This window comes from Artibeus jamaicensis, unplaced genomic scaffold (genome assembly GCF_021234435.1).
Source record: "Artibeus jamaicensis isolate MK-2021 breed Jamaican fruit bat unplaced genomic scaffold, CSHL_Jam_final scaffold_461, whole genome shotgun sequence".
NCBI lineage: Eukaryota > Metazoa > Chordata > Mammalia > Chiroptera > Phyllostomidae > Artibeus > Artibeus jamaicensis.
Window position 1 is genome coordinate 13,246,177 of NW_026522045.1, and position 22,761 is coordinate 13,268,937.

At 37.2% G+C, this 22,761-nt stretch overlaps 1 pseudogene; it reads left to right on the plus strand.

Annotated features, from left to right (window-relative positions):
• Window positions 1-2,573: 2,573 nt before the first annotated feature.
• On the plus strand, window positions 2,574-2,651 carry LOC119047168 (uncharacterized; annotated as a pseudogene).
• Window positions 2,652-22,761: the final 20,110 nt, after the last annotated feature.

Sequence of the window (22,761 nt, forward strand, 5' to 3'; positions counted from 1 at the left end):
GTACCAATGGCATATTTCACAGACATAGAACAAACACTTCAAAAATTTATATGGAACCATAAACGATCCCAAATAGCAGCTGCTCTTTTGAGAAAGAAGAACAAAGTAGGGGGGATCACAATACCTGATATCAAACTGTATTACAAGGCCACTGTAATCAAAACAGCCTGGTACTGGCATAAAAACAGGCACATAGACCAATGGAACCGAACAGAGAGCCCAGAAATCAACCCAACTCTCTACAGTCAATTAATATTCGACAAAGTGGGCAGTAACATAAAATGGAGTAAAGATAGCCTCTTCAACAAATGGTGTTGGGAGAACTGGACAACTACGTGCAAAAAAATGAAACTTGAGCACAGACTTACACCATACACCAAAATAAATTCAAGGTGGATAAAAGACTTAAATGTAAGTTGTGACACCATTAAAGTCCTAGAGGAGAACACTGGCAAGAAAATCTCAGATATTTCACGCAGCAACTTCTTTCCTGATATGTCCCCTAGAGCAAGGAATGTAAAGGAAAGAATAAACAAATGGGATCTCATCAAAATAAAAAGCTTCTGCGTGGCTAAAGAAAACAGTATTAAATTAGCAAGACAACCAATTGTATGGGAAAACATATTTGCCAATGATACCTCAGACAAAGGTTTAATCTCCAAAATATACAAAGAACTTACATGACTCCACTCTAAGAAGACACCCAACCCAATTAGAAAATGGGAAAAGGACTTGAACAAACACTTCTCCAAGGAGGACATACAGAACATTCAGAGACACATGAAGAGATGCTCAATATCGTTAGCTATCAGAGAGATGCAAATTAAAACCACAATGAGATACCACTTTACACCAGTCAGGATGGCTATCATAAACAAAGCAACAAACAACAAATGTTGGAGAGGTTGTGGGGAAAAGGGGTCCTTAGTTCACTGTTGGTGGGAGTGTAGACTAGTACAACCATTATGGAAAACAGTATGGAATTTTCTCAGAAAAATAAAAATCGACCTGCCTTTTGACCCAGCAATTCCACTGCTAGGATTATATCCTAAGAATCCTAAAACATCAATTTCAAAGAACCTATGCACCACAATGTTCATAGCAGCACAATTTACAATAGTCAAGAGTTAGAAGCAACCTAGGTGCCCATCAGTAAATGAATGGATCCAAAAATTGTGGTACATATACACAATGGAATTCTATGCAGCAGAGAGAAAAAAGGAGCTACTACCCTTTGCAACAACATGGATGGAACTGGAAAGCATTATGCTGAGTGAAATAGGCCAGGTGCTGAAAGACAAATACCATATGATCTCACCTTTAACAGGAAGCTAAACAACAAAACAAACAAGCAAGGAGGAAAAAAAACCCCAAAAAACAAAGACACTGAAATAGAGAACAAGGGGATAGTGACCAGAGGGGAGAAGGAAGGGAAGTTAAGGGGACAAAGAGGGAGGGATTTGGAGGAACAAATAGGAAGGACACAGGGATGAGAACTAAGGGGGGTGGAAATGGGAGGGAAGTGGGGAGCAAGGGACGGGGGAGGCTGGGATGGGAAAAATAGACAAAAAACTGTACTTGAAAAATAACTAAATAAAATTTATTAAAAATTAATTAATTAATTAATTAACACACATATAATTAACTTATTGTGATCAGTATGAATGAAATGACTTTATTAATATCTGGTTAAATCATAACATATAACTCTAGCCAATAGTCTTGGTGCTTAAGTTATATCATCATTAAAATTATAGCAAATCCAGTTCATACAGACAGCAAACTAAAGATGATTGAATGCATTTTTATTTCATTAAAGTTATTGGGATGACATTGGTTAATAACATTATACTAGTTTCAAGTGTATATTTTTATGATACACAATCTGTATATTGCATTGTGTGCCCAATACCCAAATTCAAATCATCTTCTATCACTATATTTGGTCCCCTTTACTACCATACTGCCCACCTTTCTTCTGATAACCACCATACTATGGTCTGTGTCTATGAGCTTTAGTTTTATAACCAATGGTAAAGAAGGGTGCATTATTCTTCATGAAATAGAGAGATTCATTTAATTTTGCCCAGGAGCAGAAAACAGATTTAAAAATGCTCCAAATTTAATGAAACAAAATTGAGATTATATAAATTAAAATGAGTTGTTATATACCCAATGTTTTTACTTACTCCCAATATAGTTATTATTCCCTAAATCTCCATTATTTTAATGTACTGACTGGTGCATATATCTTTGGAAAGGTGTTGAGAAATGCATAATAATTGGTGTTTTGCAATATATAAAATTTCTGGTAGGAATTACTTCTTTACTGAGGAAGTTTTTTTTTTAAATTGAGGGATTATAGAATATTTAGAAAAATGATGCTTTAAAACCCAGTGGGATGATAGTACTTTAATTAGTATTCATTTGTATTAGACACACCCATGGAGCAAACTAGAAGCTGCTTTTAATTGAAGTTAAACATTAACTGTGAAATCACCTAAATCATATTCTGACTTTAATATCTGAAATGACTGGCCTATTTAATTGTGTTTTAAAAAAGAGCTAGTAGTAAGACTGTACTTTCAGGGATCATTTCTATAGTTCATTACTAAAAAAGAGCTAGTCATCTGACATTAACTGAGCAATGCTTTAACAAAAAAAAAAACAACAACTGGACTTCCAGCCAAGATGGAGGCATAGGTAGACACACTGTGACTCCTTGAACAACCAAAATAAGGACAAAAACAATTTAGAAACAAAATAACAACCCAAACTGAGAGAAACTTCTGCCAAGATGGAGGCATACGTGGAGACGCCGTGCTTCCTCACACAACCAAGTTTAGAGATAATTAAATATTAGCAACAGAAAACACAACCAGAACACAGAAAATTGAACTTTTCGGAAGTCTGATAACAACAAATTCTTCAGCCTGACCGGTAAGAGGGGCAAAACCAGCAGCTGGAGGAACGCGGTTGCACAGGAAAACTCAGTCAGACGGACTCAGGCACGCAGAATCCAGGCGCAGGGTTGGACCAGGTGGGCAACTCAGCGAGCGACCGTGGGGAAACAGCAAGGGAGCAGGGCTGCGGGTTGACTGTGGTCTCGCACCCGTGCACGGATAGATAAGCGAGGGAGTGGGCGATTGGACGGGACCCAGCAGGCCCCAGTGGCGAGCGGCAGCAGAGGGCGCCACCATTTCCCCACTCTGACCCTGCCTCCACATATAGCATCATAACCCAGTGACCTAAGTAGCCCTGCATGGTGAACCACCTGAGGCTCTGCTCCTCACCCAGTGGTAGGAAACAGCAGAGGGGGCCACCATTTCCCCGCTCTGACCATGCCCCCACGTACAGTGTCACAACCCAGCAGCCTGGGAGTCCAAGGGTCCCCTCCTCGTACTTAACGGGTGTGAACAGAAAAAAATGGCTCAAGAAGATCTCAAAGCCCCAGAGCCTATAAATCTAAGCACTGAAGAAATAGCAAAACTCTCAGACGCACAGTTTAAAACACTGGTCATCAGGATCCTCACAGAACTGGTTGATTATAGCCACAAATTAGATATACATATGAAGGCGAAACTAATTGAAATGAATGGAATTACACAGGAAATGAATAGCGATGAAAAGGAAAATGGGTCTCAAATCAATGGAGTGGACCAGAAGAAAGCAAATAATGGCCAAACAGAAAAGAGTGAAGAAGCAAGAATTCAAAAAAGTGAGGAGAGTCTTAGGAACCTCTAGGACATTTTTAAACGTTCCAACATCCAAATTATAGGGGTACCAGAAGGGGGAAAGGAACAGCCACCAGTGGAAAACTTATTTGAACAAATAATAAAGGAGAATTTCTCCAATCTGGCAAAGGAAATAGACTTCCAGGAAATCCAGGAAGCTCAGAGACTCCCAAAGAAGTTGGACCCAAGAAGAAACGCACCAAGGCACATCATAATTACATTAGCCAAGATTAAAATGAAAGAGAGAATCCTAGAAGCAGCAAGAGCTAAGGGAACAGTCACCTACAAAGGAGTCCCCATCAGACTGTCAGTGGATTTCTCAAAAGAGACCTTACAGGCAAGAAGGGGCTGGAAAGAGGTATTCCAAGTCATGAAATCCAAAGACCTACAACCAAGATTGCTCTATCCAGCAAAACTTTCATTTAGAGTGGAAGGACAGATAAAGTGCTTCTCAGATAAGATCAAATTCAAGGAGTTCATCATCACCAAACCCTTATTTTATGAAATGCTAAAGGGACTTATCTAAGAAAAAGAATTTGAAAAAAAAGATGAACAGTGAAAGGAAAGCAAACTCAGTTATTTACAACCACACCTAAAACAAAAGCAAACTAAAAGGACAGCTAGATCAGGAGAGGAAACATGGAAATGAAGATCTCAAGGAGGGTTAGCAACAGGGGAGTGGGAGGAGGAAAAGCGGGGATAAGGTACAGAAAATAAGTAGCATAGACAGTAGATAGAAAATAGATGGGGGGGCAAGAATAGTATGGGAAATATGGAATCTAAAGAACTTGAGACACATGGTCATAAACTAAAGCGGGGTTATGGTGGGGATGGGGGGGTAGGGTGGAGGGGAATGAAGGGGGGAATAGAACAACTGTAATGGCATAATCAATAAAAATAAATAAATAATTTAAAAAAAACTGAGAGAAAATTGAACTGTATGGAAATCCGACAACCAAGGAGTTAAAATACACATATTCATTCAGACCAGTAGGCTGGGTGGAGTCAGGTGGCTGAGCAGAGAGGGGTCATGGCAGAGGAAGTGGCGACACAGGGCGTGCAAGGTACCCTGGGCATACAAGTAGACACTGGGTAGACCCTGGGTGAAGCCTGCAGCTCAGGCTTGGCTGGCAGACCCTGGGCTTGGGGTGGCAATGGGCAGACCCAGCAAGGCGGCGATTGAGAAGCAGGGCACCGTGCACAAGGTGGCTGGCTGATGTGGCAGCGGTCCCACATTTGTACCGGGACAACTGGGGAGCGAGACAGATCATGCAACCCAGGGTCCTAGCACCAGGAAATAAAGCCTCAAAACAGTGATTGGAAATACCTGTGGGAGTTGAGGTGCACGGGGAGACCCCCAGCCTCACAGGAGAGTTCGAGAGACCCACAGGATCCTAGAATGCACACAAGCCCACCCACACAGGAATCAGCACTGGAAAGGCCCAGTTTGCTTGGAGGAAGCGGCAGAAGGGACTGAGTTGCAATGGAGAATGGAACAAAGTGCCACTGTTCCCTCTCAGACCCCACCCCCACTACAGCGTCACAACCCAGTACTTGGGTTGCCCCACCCTGGTGAACACTTAAGGCTCCACCCCTCATACATAACAGGCATGAACAGACCAAAGCATTCTGGCTCAAGCAGAAGAACAGCTCAAAGCCCCAGAGCCAATACTTTTAAGCAACAAAGACATAGCCAACCTATCAGATGCACAGTTCAAAACACTGGTGATCAGAATGCTCACAGAAGTGGTTGATTTTAGTTGCAAATTAGATGAAAAAAAATGAAGGCTACACTAAGTGAAATGAAGCAAAATGCACAGGGAACCAATAGTGATGGGAAGGAAACTGGGACTCTAATCAATGGCATGGACCAGAAGGAAGAAAGAAACATTCAACCAGAACAGAATGAAGACACAAGAATTCAAAAAAAAAAAAATGAGGAGAGGCTTAGGAACCTCCAGGACATCTTTAAACACTCCAACATCTGAATTATAGGGGTACCAGAAGGGGAAGAGGAACAGTCATGAGTGGAAACCTTATTTGAACAAATAATAAAAGAGAACTTCCCCATTCTAGCAAAGGCAATAGACTTCCAGGAAATTCAGGAAGCTCAGAGAGTCCCAAAGAAGGTGGACCCAAGGAGGAACACACCAAGGCACATCATCATTACATTAGCCAAGATGAAAATGAAGGAGAGAATCCTAGAAGCAGCAAGAGAAAAGGGGACAGTTTCCTACAAAGAAGTTCCCATGACTGTCATCTGATTTCTCAAAAGAGACCTTACAGGGAAGAAAGGGCTGGAAAGAAGTTTTCCAAGTCAGAAAGGCAAGGATCTACATCCAAGATTGCTCTATCCAGCAAAGCTTTCATTTAGAATGGAAGGGCAGATAAAGTGCTTCTCAAATAAGGTCAAGTTTAAGGAGTTCATCATCACCAAGCCCTTATTTTATGAAATGTTAAAGGGACTTATCTACGAAAAAGAAGATAAAAAACATGTACAGTAAAATGATAGAAAACCCCAAATTATTAACAACCACACCTAAAATAAAAACAAACTGAGGAAACAACTAGAACAGGAACAGAACCATAGAAATGGAGTTCACATGGAGGGGTAGCATCAGGGGAGTGAGAGGAGGGTGGGAAGGTACTGAGAATAAGTAGCATCTATGGTAGGCAGAAAATAGGGGGAGGGCAAGAATAGTATGGGAAATGTAGAAGCTAAAGGACTTAAGACACATGGACTAAATGGGGGGAATGTGGGTGGGAGAGGGTATGCAGTGTGGAGGGGAATGAAGGGGGGGGAAATGGGACAGCTGTAATAGCATAATGAATAAAATATATTTAAAAAAGAAATAAAGAAAAAAATTTAAAAAACCCTTCTGATGAAAATATAGGCTCAGGTAAAATTGAACAAGCAGTGGAATATTTAAAAATTATTTTCTTCGGCCCTGGCTCATGTGGTTCAGTTAGTTGGAGCATCCTCCCATGAACCAAAAGGTCATGGATTTGATTCCAGTCAGGGCACATGCCTAGGTTGCAGGCTCAATCCCCAGTCTAGGTGTGTACAAGAGGCAACCAATGTCTCCCTCTCTTCCCTTCTATCTATAATAAATGAATATGTCCTCAGAATAAAAATAAATAAAATTGTGTTCTTTTAGAAAATCATATATTTCACAAACATCTCTAAGTTAAATGATATGTTTCATATTTGGGGGGTTTCTTAGCACAAAGATTTAGCCTAATGTCAGACTGAAACCAGAAAAGTTGGTGCTCAGGCTGCCTGTCACTACCAGAACCAATAAGCAGAGGCAGGGATTGAATCTTTATGTGTGCTCTATTCAGATGGTGATGGTGGATTATGTACCCTGAAAGACCACCTTACATTTCCTTTCAAACCAGCCTTTTTTATAAGAGGGGAAAATTGTAGGTAATGAGTTTGGAATTTAGGGGGGAAATGTAGGTAAGGGCTTTGGAACTCAGGACAAAGGTTAACCAGATAAAACTGCAGTCTCGCAATTTCCCTAGCATCTTTTCATCTGTTGATGGTAATTCTTTATCTGTATCCTGGTTGGTGGGATGTCTATCCCTGGAACACAGTGACTTACATACCATCTTGATTGTTTGTGGTCTCTTGGACTCAGAGTGGATTATACCCTCAGTTCCTGAAACAACAACTTTTTACATGCATTTATTACGAAGCTTATTAACTATTACCTAAAACTAAAATTTCCCAACTCTTGAGTTCCCCTATTATTCCCCCACTGTTAGTCTAAACTATCTTATTTCTATGAGATCGGTGTCATATGAAAGTAATCATTTTGCTGTTGAGCATGTATTTTAGCATTAGACAGTCTGCTAGGGGGCTTAGGAATACATTAAATTGCAGATCCACATTAGATACAATAACAAGCTATGATACTTAAAAAGATGAAAAGCATGAAAACAACAAATATCTCTCTGAGACCAGTAATACTAAGCAGCCAGGAGGTTAATTTAGACAAATCAACACCAAAGAAAGCTTCTCTGTTTTATCTTGGACACTACTTCATTTACTTGCTTTACTTTATGCTCTGTAAACTGTGGATTATCAGCCAGATTTAAACAGCAGTGTCCTTTAAATTTCTCACATACATGGTTATGTCTTAAAAGAAGGTAGTCTACAGCTATGCAATCTTCTAATACTGCTTTTCTAACTTGTCCTAGTTCTTGACTGATGGTACTAATGGCTTGAGAGGTGGCATTCAAAGCTTTTGCCATAGTGAAGGCTAATCTACTTACTTCAACATTCAAAGTGGTTGGCATCATGAATATAGTCAAAGATATATATTTAGCAGGGCTAAAAGGTACAAATCACTGTTACAGTCAGATGCAAGGGAGAGGGTCCACTGAGCCCAGGTGATTTGGAGCTTCTGGGGCATAAACATCACGAGTCTTCCCAGAGAAGACTTCCACTGTTTTCAACAGATGACTTTCGGGTCTTCTTGAGGTTCAGTAGTCCTTTTTTCTTCCAGTGCTTTCTTTACTATGGTGTGATGAATCCAAGGTTTTATTCCTGCCCAAATGGGGGTGGTGAGGAGTATATCCCAAGGTCCAGTCCACTTTTCTTCTAGTTGGCTCTCTGGGAATCCTATCTTCCAACTTTTGAGTTCCCTCAGCAAGATGAGCCAGGGTCAAAGCCTGCTAGTGGCACTTAGATTATATATGAACTTCTCATAAGATAAAAAATAGCATATGCTGTGTGGTGGACTCTGGCCAACAGAGTCTGCCTGTTGTGGCTGACAATGAGAATAAAAGCACAGGCAGCAACAATCCTGTGGAGAAAAGGGGAATGGCATTACTACTCTCTCAAGGGGAGAGTGCCTATGGTAGGTACCTCAGCCACTTCTTCAAGAGGAGAGTGCCTTGACCCTGGCCTAGACAGGCTTTTATTGTTTTTCTCAGGTCTTACATCAGAGAAAGATTTATTATTTATTACATAGAATATTATTGTCTATATTTTAGGTACAATCAAGGAAATAAAAATAACATGCAGAGGGGAATGGTGGCGAGCTGATTAGTTCTGTCCTTGGGCAAATTCACACAGGCTTTGGAAATCATCTTGAAGATAGACAATACACATTTGTTGTTTTAGACCAGGGTGATGAAGTTTTAGCAAGAGCAAGCCATAACAGTCTGTATGCATTTTATGGGCTTGATTCCCATGGGAAAACTTGGTTTGAAGGTCTGGCTCCTGCCCACCACTTTGCTTCTGTAAATTTTCCATACAGAGCAGAGTCACATTTGCCAGACCAAAACAAACTGGTCCCCAACAATGCTGGGTAGTCATCTGCTGACTCTGTGTGACAATATAAAACCACATTTAAAATAAATTCTGATAATACTCACTGAGTACAATATGCATGGTAGCATGGAATTTTTTAGGGCAGTCTAGGTAGCATTCACTATACTTGTCTACATAAATCATTTAGATACCTGGAAAACCCAAAATTTCATCATGAAACTGTGTCTTCTAGACTATGTGTTACAAATCAAAGTAACAAAAAAAATCCCTTCTTTTTCACAGTATGTTCATCACAAAAACATATAATTTTCAATAATTTTGTCACTGTTATTATGGTATAAATTTTCATTGACCAAGTGTATTAATTTCTAATAAGAACAAGTGCTAAAAAATGTAAGTTATTTACCTTGGGTCTGGGACATTCCAAATAGTTAAGTAACTGGTAAAATACTATTCATATCATTTACATGAAGAAACTATGGTAGATTATAGACAAGTGATTGGGTTCTTGGAAATAATAAATTCAGCGGAATTTATAATATTTTACATTTATATAATTTTACATAGGACTTCATTCACTTCTAAGCCACCCATCCCTGCAGTCCTTCCTGAGCAATCCCAACCTCCAGGCTCCCTTGAACTTTCACATTCACTTTTTAGTTTTGATTCAGTTTGTTTCAATAAAGATTCATTGAATATCTACTGTTGGCAAATCACTATGCTAAGTACAGATACAAAGAAGAGGTGTTCTCAATAAGCTTAAATCTAGTAAAGAAAAATTATAATACCATATTATAATATCATAAGAGGGAAATAAATATGTTAGCACAAAAGAGGGAAAGAACATTTCTACCACGGCAGAATAAGAGCAGTAATTAAAAAAAATATCACAAACTAAGAAATACTGCAAAAGAGTGAGGTCATACATTTTCAATATCATAAGAAGGTGAAGGCTACCCAAAGAATGTCTAGGGCAATGATCAGAAAATGGTTTCTGTAACGGTCCAGATAGTAAATATTTTTTGGTTTTGTGGACCATATGGTGTTACAAGTATTCAACTCTGCCTTTGTAGCAGAAAAGCTGCCACAAACCTTATGCAAACAATTGAGAGTGGTCAGATTTCACCCACAGGCTATCATCTGCCAAACTCTGGTCTAAAAGACCTAAAATTAACTAATTCAACTCACTGTTTACTATTTATTTATGGTTCCAGATTTAGTGAAGTTACATGTTAACTTGTATTTTTTATCTTTTCTAAATGCAAATAGTTTCTGTCTATAGACACATAACTGCAAAATATTATGGCCCTGTTGACAGGGCCTCTTGATACCCCCAGTTTGTACCAAATTCAGCAATTTTTTCTTCCTATCAATATTCTGTTTTAAAATGGTTTTTGATCTAGTCATGATATCTTAATTGTTCCTTCACTAATTAATGAGTTCAATACAATCTTTGATGTGTGTTCAATTTATTTTGTCTGATTATTACTTGTTTAAAATTTTCACTTTGACAGTTTTGGAGGTTCCATGGTGATACCCAAATTGACTCACTTCATGGAGGCAAGTAAACTGCATTATGAAAGAAATACAACTCATAATCTGTTTAAACCTAAGTAAATTTTTTGGCTGTCAGGATGAATCCTAACCATCAATTAAACTTTGCTTATTCTGTTTCTAGGTTCTATTTTCTTTCCTGTAGTGATTGTTGTGTTTTTCTTTCTTGTTTGTACATGGCAAAAAGTTATTCTCACTTGGTGGTAGTAATAATTATGAATTTTTTAATTGTCTGACCATTTGGTGATTTCTTTTGGATGGATGGTGGAAAGCTATTCTCTGTTGAGTGAGAAAAAGAGAATCTGGTTTGTTTAAGCTTTTTGTTTGTCTATTTGTGAATTCAAATCAATCTATACCATTGTAAAAGAGAAAGGATCTTTAATATCTAAATCTATAAGTTTTTATGTTTCTGTGTACTCGACCTGTGGCAGAAACTGTAAGCACTGAAGTTGTAAGTTCTCCATATATCTATATTTACTTAAATTAGAAAGGAGTTTCTGTTTTATATGAATATGAAATAGTATCCTTCCTATGAATAGTAATAAATTAGATTATAATGTCTCTTTAAGGAGGTCAAATGTAATTGATTTATAAATAAAGGAGTACTTCTATAAATAAATATTCCTATCCATGACAAAAAATTAAATGAACTTGCAATACTATAAAGATGCTATAAATTTGTGAAATCCTTATACAAATGGCTACCTCAGATATATTTTAAGAATTCATATTTACATAATTACGGATCTTTGGACAATTTAGATTGGTTTGATAATTCAGGCTTAAGAAAGAGAAAAAATAGCTCTAGGATTTTTTCTCAGCTGTATCTTAAGTTAATAAAGTGTACATTTTATATTTATAAAATTTTGTCTTTCATGAAAATAACAATGTGAATTTGTTAAATTTCTTATTTTGGTTTACTAATCAAACACACTAATATAATTCCTTTACAATTTTCTAAGATTGTGAAAAATGTAAATTTGTCTTCTAAATTTTATTATTTTGACAAACTTTTTATATCAAGTATAATTATGTTTTATAGTTTGAACATAATTTTAAAGATCCTTAAGTAAATTAAACACTTGGATTAATGTCAAGTAAAATAATCCATAATCTTTGATTGTTAGATAATTCCTAAGTAAAATAGAATACTAAAAAAATGATTACTAAGGATAATTTCAAATTATAATACATTTGCTTATTTTTTTAATAAACTATAGGCTGACTGCCTTTGGTCTTGTTAATGGACACATTAATTTCTAATATTTTTAAAGTATAAAAGATAATGTACAATGGGCTGTACAATGTAGTGTACTCATAGCTTTCCTAATCTGCTGTACAATGTAGTGTACTCATAGCTTTCCTAATCTGCTTAATTATATTGTATAACAGTTTTCAATCACTTACCTTCTATGTTTTCTGTGAAATAGAAGTTAGTTTCTTTGGATAAAGGTTCTACTTAATATGAATATACTAGGAACAACAGTAAGAGAGAAATAAACCTAGGTATATAAGGCAATGCTTGTGTCTTTTTTTTATTAAGGTAAGAATAAAACTATATTTTTCTTTAAAGCATCTGATTATTACAGAAAGTAAAAGTGGACATGGAAAGACAAAACCTTAATGGCTACACAAAATAGTAGAAGGTTTTCGGAAACAGAATATTCTTTTGCCTTGGTTTATAACACTGAATATAAAAAGAAGCAATATTTCTAATCCATTAACATGGTATATGCTTCCATTTATTTCTGTCTTGCTTAATTTCTTCCGTGTTTTCAAAATGTCCATACTACCCAATTCAATTTATACATTCAACACAATACTTATTAAAATATAATGACATATTCCACAGATATAGAACAAACATTTCAAAAATTTATGTGGAACCATAAACAACACTGAATAGCCACAGCAATTTTGAGAAAAAGAAAGAAGTAGGAGAGAATACAATACCTGACATCAGACTATATTACAAGGCCACTATAATCAAAACAGTGTGGTACTAGCATAAGAACAGACACATTGATCAATGGAATACAATTGAGAGTCCAGAAATCAACCCCTGCCTCTATGGTCGATTTATTAATTTATTTGACAAAAATATTTGTCAAATATTTTTGACAAAGGGAACAGGAACATAAAATGGAGTAAAAATAGCCTCTTCAACAAATCATGTTGGGAAATCTAGATAGCTACATACAAAAAAAATGAAACTCGATCACCAACTTACACCATATACAAAAACAAACTCAAGACAGATAAAAGATTTAAATATAAATATAAGTTGCAACACCATAAAAGTCCTAAAGGAGAGCAGAGGCAGAAAAATTTCAGATATTCCAAGCAACAATATTTTCACTGACATGTCTCCTAGAGCAAAAGACATAAAGGAAAGAATAAACAAATGGGACTACATCAAATTAAAAAGCTTCTGCATAGCCAAGGAAAACATTAGCAAAATGAAAGAGGGACCAACTGTGTGGGAAAATATATTTGCTAATTATACTTCAGAAGAGGGTTTGATCTCCAAAATATATAAAGAACTCACATGACTTCACACCAGCAAGACAAACAACCCAATTAAAACATGGGCAAAGGACCTGAACAGACAAGGAGGACATACAAAGGGCCCAGAGACATATGAAAGGATGCCCAGCATCTCTATCCATCAGGAAGATGCAAAATAAAACCACAATGAGATAACACTTCACACCAGTTAGAATGTCCATCATTAACAAATCAACAAAAGAGTGCTGGTGAGTTTGTGGAGAAATGGGAACCCTAGTGCACTGTTGGGAATGCAGACTGGTGCAGCCACTGTGGAAAACAGTATGGAATTTCCTCAGAAAACTAAAAATGTAAGTGCCTTTTGACCTGGCAATTCCACTGATGGGATTATTCCCAAATAATCCTGAAACGCCAATTTAAAAGAACTTACGCACCCCAATGTTCATAGCAGCATTATTCATAGTAGCTAAGTGCTGGAAACAGCCTAAGTGCCCATCAGTAAATGAGTGGATGAAAAAGCTGTGATACATTCACACAACAGAATACTATACAGCAGAAAAGAAGGAATTCCTACCCTTCCTGACAGCATGAAATGAACTGGATAGTATTATGTTAAGCGAAATAAGCCAGGCAGTGAAAGACAAATGCCATATGATCTCATCTAGAAGGGAAACCTAATCAACAAAAGAAATAAGCAAGAAAAATAGAACCAGAGGCATAGAAATAAAGAACTGAAAGTAACCAGAGGGGCAAGGAGAGAGGGCTAATGGGGGGGAAAAAGGGGGAAAGCTCATCCAGGAATATGTATAAAGGACTCATGGATAAAGACAACAGGGGTAGGGGAGGATTGAATGTGGGAGGTGGAGGTGGGGAGGGCAGGGGAGAATTATGGGTGAAAAATGGGGACAACTGTAACTGAACAACAATAAGAAAATAAAAATGTACCCTGGCTGTGTGGCTCAGCGGTTGAGTGACAGCCTGCTAATCAAAGGTTCACCAGCTCAATTTCCAGTCTAGAGCACACGCCTGGGTTGCAGGCCATGGGCCCAGTAGGGCATGTGAAAGTGGCAACCATACACTGATGTTTCTTTCACTCTTTCTCCATCCTTCTTCCTCTCTAAAAATAAATAAAATCTTAAAAAGAAGAAAATTAAAAATAAAAAAAATTTAAAGGAAGCAATAAAGTATGTGAAATTTTTCCTCATGTTTGGCTTAGTTTTGATGTGTGTTCATAATAAAAAAAAGAGGTCCTATATAATTTTACTGCCAATATTGTACAAATGCAGGAGTAGGGTTTGACTTTTTTGTTAAAGACAGGAGAAGGGAGAAGAGAAACAGCAATGTGTGAGAGAAACATCAATTGGCTACCTCTCACACACCCTCAACTGGGGAACTGGCTTGCAAACTAGGCATGTGCCCTGCCTGGGAATCGAATCAGTGACTTTTCAGTTCACAGGCCAGTGCTCAATCAATCCACTGAACTACACCAGCCAGGGTTAGCATTTGACTTTCTTTCTATTAAAATAATAAATTGCAGAGGGATAGACACATAGATCAATGAAACAGAATATAAAACCCAGATATATATCCCCACCAATATTCTCAGTAATTTTTGACAAAGAAGCAAAAGCAATTCATTGGAGGGAGAATGGCTTTTTCAATAAATGGTGCTAAAGAAACTGGGTGTCCATTGACAAAAAAAATAAACCTTGCTCTAAATGATATATAAAAATTAATTCAAAATGGATTATGAGCATCAAATGTAAAATGTAAAACTACAAAACTTTTTTTAAAAACATGGACCTAGGTAGAAATAAGCAAACTTCTTAGTCTTGACACCAAATAGCACAATTGATAAAATCAAAAGTTGACAAACTAGACCTCATCTAAAAGAACAACTTTTTCTCTGTGAAAGATTCTGTTAAGAGGATAAAAAAACAAATTTCAGCCTGTGGTAAAGTATTTGCAATTACATATCCAATAATGACCTTGCATGTAAAAGATACTAGGGACAGCAGAAGTAAGGCCTGTTTGAGTGTGATTGGCAGGGTAATAATATGGGTGTAATAATTTATAGCTTAATTTGAACATTTCACCTAAAATGTCATATGGTGTGTTTGAGTGTGATCTTGTTATGTTACAGAATTACACACCTAAGATTTTATAATAAAAGATTTTTAAATAAAAATGGGGAATTATTTGTACAGTATCCTGTATTAAAAACTCAAAACTCAGCATTACAAAAAAATGAGCAATCCAATTAGAATATGGATAATTGACATGCACATTTTACCCAACAGTATACACAGATGACAAATAAATGCATGAAAAGATGTTTGACATCATTAACCATTAGAGAAATTAAACTAAAACTAAAGTGATATATCACTACACACCTAGCAGAATAACTAAAATTAAAAAAAATACTGGTAACACCAAATGCTGGTGAGGATGTAGAGAAAGTGAATCACCCACACAATGCTGGTGGGATTATACAATCATACAGCCACTCTGGAAAAATATTTTGGTAGTTCTTTTCAAATCTATAAATGGACTTAATGTATGGCCTAATAATTATACTCTTAACATTTATCGCAAAGAAATGAAGATTTATTTTTATGCAGGAACTTGTACATGAATGTTCATAGCAATTTTATTTGTAATAATCAAAAACTGTAGAATACCCAAATGCCCTTCATTTGGTGAAAGTTTAAATAATCTGTGGTACAGCCATACTATGAAATACTACTCAGCAGTAATAAAAGAGTGAATTAGTGATACATGTAACAATTTGGTTAAATCTCAAGGACATTATCCTGAGTGAGGAAAAAGTCAATCTTAAATGCTCACATGCTGCATAATTATATTTATGTAACATTCATGAAATAATATAATTATAGGGATGAAGAAGTTTGTGATTTCCAGAAATTAGAAATGGGAAGCAGATTAGTGTGACATAAATGAATAAAATGAGTGAGTCTTGTGATGATGTTAGTTGAGTATCTTGATTGTGGTGGTAGTTATACAAGGCTACACATGAGATAAAACAGTATGGAGCTACACACACAGTGCATGTGTAACTGTTGAAATCTGATTAATCTCTGTGGATTGTAACAATATTAATTTCTTGGTTTTTATATTGTACTATAATTGTATAAGTTGTTAACATTGGGAAAATTGAGGGTGGGGAGAAGGGTACACAGAATTTCCTTTTATATTTCTTTGCAAGGTCCTGTGAATATATAATTATTTCAAAGTAAAAAATAATTGAAGATGATAAATTGGTCTTCAAACTCTTATCAAGGGATAATATGAGGTTATATTTACCTTCTACATAATCTTGCTTATAAAAGAGATTTAAGTTGTCACAAGAATAATTCTATCTGCATATTATTATCTTTATCATGTTCTTAAATTTTTTAAAATGCACTCAAATGCCAAAGAACAAAGGTGAAAAAATTAAGTTTACTTATAACCATATTGCCTTTCTCTATGATTAATTGAGAATATTTTATCATTTTGATTAAATTGATAACCAAGTATTGTTTTTCAGGTACCCATGTAAATATTTCAAAAATGGTACAATTTATATAAAGACACTGGAGACTTTGCCAATGCCTCTGCTGTTTAATATGTTCTTTTATCTGCTGTGAATATGAATTAATTTTTTTATTCTTACCCAAGGACATGCTTGGGTAATTTTAGAGATAGGGTTAGGGACAGAGGAAGATAGGGAGAGAAACATTAATGTGAGAAAATCATGGATTGGTTGCTTCTCATAGGTGCTCTGACCAGGGACTGAACCCAAAACCCAGCCATGTGCCCTGACCAGGAATCAAACCTGTGACCTTTGGTTTGTGGAATGATGCCCAGCCCACTGAGACACACAAGCCAGGGTGAATTTTTAATTTTTAAAAATTATTTGAATTACAGGTTACATGCAATATTATTTTGTATTAGTTTCAGGTGTACAGCATAGTGGTGAGACAATCATATACTTTACAAAGTGTTCCCCTGATACTTCCAGTACCCAACTGAAACTATATGTAGTTATTACAGTATCATTGACTATATTTCCTGTGCTGTACTTGACACGATACAATCAGGGGAAACACTGATCAAACTCATGAAATAGTTTTGTAGTGTTATAATATTATGATGACTGTAATAAATAAACTATAACCTCTCAGTTACATTATCATCAGATTTCTGCTACCTGATGTATTCCTGAAGTCTCTGCTGTAAGATAGTGGCTGCAATTTGTGTCTCCAACAAAAGAAGAGGTTGTTGAGTCTCCTGGATAGAAGCATATCAGGTACTCTTAACTATAATGGTGCATTTCTTAAAGTTGGGGATGGTAAAACAAAAAAGGGATTAGCAAAGAAGAAGCAACAGGGGAGCCTAAATTGGGGCTGTCTTGGCTCTCTGGAAATGTTATAGGAAAGAAATAAGCCTTGGCAGGGATGCTTTAGCTCACTAGAAGTCAAAGAAAAGAGGGCCTTGGGTAAAGGTTCAGGAGTTTTTTACAGGACAGCCTACCACTGCCCATTATTGCTGCTCTGGTTACAAGGCTTGTGGGGTCCCCCAAAGTTTAGGAGTTGCATGTCTGTGGGTAAACAAGTAGGGGAGAAGGCCCTGGCTGGTGTGGCTCAGTGGATTGAGTGCTGGCCTGTGAACTAAAGGGTCACTGGTTCAATTCTCAGTCAGGTCACATGCCTGGGTTGTAAGGGGCTTGGGAGAGGCAGCCATGCATTGATGTATCTCTCCGTCTCTTTCTCCTTCTCTTCCCCTCTCTATAAAGAAATAAATACAATTTCTTCCCCTCCCCTACTCATAAAAAGATGTGTAGGGGAGGGGGAAACAAAAGGCACAGGCTGCTCCCATGAGGCCTAGGGAGAGTGCACTGGGTAGGGAGAGTGCACTGGGTCCTTCATCCTACTTTAAGAGTGGAGAGCTCAGGGGATCCCCAGGGGAGGATCTCAATAGAGTAACTCATCAGCTTTCCAGGTATGTCCTCTCAGGGTTGTTGGGGTCATTATTCAATGCATCTGGTCCCAAGGTCAGCTGTGGTGTCACTTGTCTGCTTTTACCACTTTTCTGGGCCTAGAGCTAACATACAAGTGAGGTCTAGATGTTATGTTCAGGGAGAAAAGGCCAGGGGAGGAGAGGTTACCCTGGGATGAGGTCCTTGACTTGCAAGTTTTGCCCCTAGCCAGGAAGCCGGGCACCTGGGGGTTTTCACCCTAGTGACCATCTGAATTTGACTGTAAATTGCTCAGCCCGTTTGTTCACCTGTCTCAATTTCTCTATTCCACTTGCCAAGGAATTTTCCTAGCTTATTTTCTTGCCTCAGTTTAATTTGCATCTGCATGATTAATTATGTTGAACAATATTTCATGTTTTCATTGGCCATTTGTATGTTTTCTTTGGAGAAATGTCTATTCAGCACTTTTGCCCAATTTTTTTATTTGTAGTTTTATTATTGAGTTGTAAGGATTCTTTATATATTCTAGATTAAGTGCCTCGACATTTACAAGATTCGCAAATATTTTCTCCCATTCTGCAAGTTGCCTTTTACTTTCTTGATGGTATCCTTTGAAATAAAAATTTTTTGTTTTGATGAAGTCCAATGTATTTACTTTTGTCACTGTCACTGGGGTTTTCAGTATCATATGAGAAAGTTTGTTTAACCGAAGGTTAAAAATATTTTCTCCTAGACTTCTGGCCAAGATGGGGGCATAGGTAGACACACTGTACCTCCTTGCACAACCCAAAGAAAGACAACAACAAATTGAAAAACAAAAAAACAACAACCAGACTGACAGAAAATCAAATTGTATGGAAGTCCAACAACCAAGGAGTTAAAGAAGAAACATTCATCCAGACCCATAGGAGGGGCGGAGATAGGCAGCTGGGCAGAGAGGACTCGCAGCAAGCCTGCAGCTAGTGGACTGGATGAGGTGGCGGATTGCAGACTAGGCAGTCCCACATTTGCATGCAGATAAACTGAGAGGAACAATTGGGGAGCAAGACAGAATGTGCAACCCAGGGTTCCAGTGTTTGAAAGTAAAGCCTCAAACCTTTGATTGAAAACACCTGTGGGGGGTTGCGGCCGCAGTGGGAGAAACTCCCAGCCTCAAAGGAGTTCATTGGAGAGACCCACAGGGACCTAGAATGTATACAAGCCAACCCACCCAGGAATCAGCATCAGAAGGGTCCACTTTGCTTGTGTGCAGCGAGGGGAGTGACTGAAAACTGGCAGAAGGCAGAGCAAGTGGCATTATTTCCTCTTGAACCCCCCCTACAGTGTCACAACATAGCAACCAGGGTTGCCTCCCCAACATCTAAGGCTCCGCCCCTTACTATGTAACAGGTGCAGTGCTACAAAAAAAATGCCCAAATGAAAGAACAGATCAAAGCTCTGGAAAAAAATACAACTAAGAGATAGCCAACCTATCAGATGCGCAGTTCAAAACATTAGTAATTAGGATGCTCACACAATTGGTTGAATATGGTCACAAATTAGATGAAAAAATGAAAGCTATGCTAAGTGAAATAAAGGAAAATGTACACGGGGTAACCAACAGTGATGGGAAGGAAACTGGGAATCAAATCAACAGTTTGGAGCAGAAGGAAGAAAGAAACATCCAACCAGAACAGAATGAAGAAACGAGAATTTAAAAAAATGAGGAGAGGCTTAGGAACCTCCAGGATATCTTTAAACATTCCAACATCCAAATTATAGGGGTACCAGAAGGAGAAGAGGAAGAGCAAGAAGTTGAAAACTTCTCTGTAAAATAATGAAGGAGAACTTCCCCAATCTGGCAAAGAAAATGGACTTCTAGGATGTCCAGGAAGTTCAGAGAGTCCCAAAGAAGTTGAACCCAAGGAGGAACACACCAAGGCACATCATAATTACATTACCCAAGATTAAAGATAAGGAGAAAATCTTAAAAGTAGCAAGATGAGAGGAGAGAGTTACCTACAAAAGAGTGTCCATAAGACTATCAGCTGATTTCTCAAAAGAAAACTTGTAGGCAGGAAGGGGCTGGAAAGAAGTATTCCAAGTCATGAAAGGCAAGGACCTACATCCAAGATTTCTCTATTCAGCAAAGCTATCATTTAGAATGGAAGGGAAGATAAAGTGCTTCTCAGGTAAGGTCAAGTTAAAGGAGTTAATCATCACCAAACCCCTATTATATGAAATGTTAAAGGGACTTATCTAAGAAAAAGAAAATAAAAATATGAACAGTAAAATAACAACAAACTCACAGTGATTAACAACCACACCAAAAACAAAAACAAACTAAGCAAACAGCTAGAACAGGAAGAGAACCACAGAAATGGAGATCACATGAAGGGTTATCAACAGGGGAATGAGAGGGCAAGAGGGGGGAAAAGGTACAGAGAATAAGTAGCATAAATGATAGGTATACGATAGACAAGGGAGGTTAAGAATAGTATAGGAAATGTAGAGACCAAAGAACTTATAAGTATGACCCATGGACATGAACTAAAGTGGGGGAATGTGGGTGGGAGGGGGCGTGCAGGGCAGAGGGGAATAAAGCAGGGAATGGGACAACTGCAATAGCATAATCAATAAAATATATTTAAAAATATTTTTTCTCCTAGAATTTTTATAGTTTTAGATTTTACATTTAAGTCTATGATCCATTTTTACTTTTTTGTCTGTAGTATAAAGAGAGGTTCTAAATTAATTTTGGCATTATGTGAATATTCAATCCACACAGAATCATTTGTTGCCAGGAATGTCCTCTTCTTTTGAATGTCTTAAGAGCCTTGGTGAAAAATCACTTGATCATAAACCTATGGGTTTAGTTTTGGACTCCTAATTCTGTTCGATTGACTGACATGCCTGTTCTTATGTAAATAACACATAGTCTGAATGACTGTAGCTTTATTATAACTTTTGAAATAAGGTAGTGTAAATCCTTCAACTTTGTATTAGTTTTCAAATTTATTTTGGCTATTCCAGTAGCTTTGCATTTCCATATAAATGTTTGGATCACCTAGTTAACTTAGGGAAACTTGCAATCTTAACACATTGAGGCTTCCGACCCATTAACATGGAATGTCTCTCCCAATTGTTTAGGTATTTTAAAATTATCTCAGCCCTGGCAAGGGTAACTCATTTGGTTAGAGTGTCATCCCAATATCCCAAAGTTGCAGATTCAACCTCCAGTCAGAGCATGAAAAACAAACAAACAAACAAAAAAAAACAATGAGTGCATAAGGGGAATAATGAATGAATGTTTCTCTCTCCCCCTCCCCCTTCCTCTCTCTCTAAAAATCAATAAATAAAAAAGAAAGAAAGATAGATAGGTAAATAAAATTTATCTTAACATTGGAGGAGACTTGATTTTTGGGTGGTAAACACACAATACAGTATAGAGATGATACATTATAGAACTGTACACTTGAAACCTATCTAATTTTATTAATCAATGTCACCCCAATAAATTCAACAAAAATCTTTAAAAATTATCTTAACAATATTTTGTAGTTTTCAGTATAAAAATTTATATTTTTCTTAAATTTGTTCCTAATTATTTTCTTCTTTTTGATGTTATTAAGAATGTTTTTCTTTTTTAATGTCTTTCTCTCTCTCTTTCTCTCTCTCTGAAATCTTAGGGAGGTCTCACAGGAGGGTTTCAGCAGAATATTCATGAGTTTATAGGTGTGCCCTTCCAGGGTCATGGTCTCCTCTGATTGGGTCAGTGATAGGCCAAAGGTCTTTAGTCATTGCAGTTGGTTCAGGCATCACTCACCTGGTTTTGCTGCTTTTGTGGGCCTGGAGCTGAATTACAAGTAAGGCCTTGATGTTATCTCCAGGGAGGAAAGGGCATTGGGGGCCTTCTGCCCCAGCAACCATCTATTGGCATCTGGCTGTAAATTGCTCAGTTACTGTGTTCAGCTGTCTCAGTTTCCCTATTCCACCTGCTAAGAAATTTTTGTAGCTTTTTACTATACTGTCTCACTGGACATGTGTTAAAATAATGGTCACTAGCTCCAATGGTCTGAGTAGTACTGAAGGTTAGAATTGCTAGTATTATAAGACAATGAAGCCAAAGCTCAAAATCTATAAAGCGATGTGTGTCTTGAAGGTGGGGCATTGAGACAGACACAAATAAAATTTCAGACATATGAGCCATATTTTCTGACCTTCATTTTTGTAAACGATATGTAAAAGCAAGCATGTTAGGAACCAAAGATAGATGAGCTGCCAAAATGCAGAGTATTTGTCATGTTATGAGGAATGACATCTAACTGTACCATTTAAAAAATATCCAGGAGACTTAAAAGCTCACTAAAAATCATTAAATTGTATACTTGAAATCTGTGAATTATATGTAAAATATGCCTCAATAAATTTACTAAAAATACCCAGGAGACTGAGAAGCATATTTTTCAAATATGGATTTTTGAAAACATACAAATGCACAATATAGTCAATTATAGCTATAAGAAAAGGCAATATATTAGGTATTATAGATATTTAACTCAAACAGATCTCATACACAGCTATACTTTAATGATGTTAAAATGCCACTTTAAAATGGATTTACTAATGAAATGTTAGATGCAATTACAACTATAGCTATTTAGGAATAAAAAATTAAACAAATCCATTTTTTCTTTTTCTGAAACATTTACTATCATCCA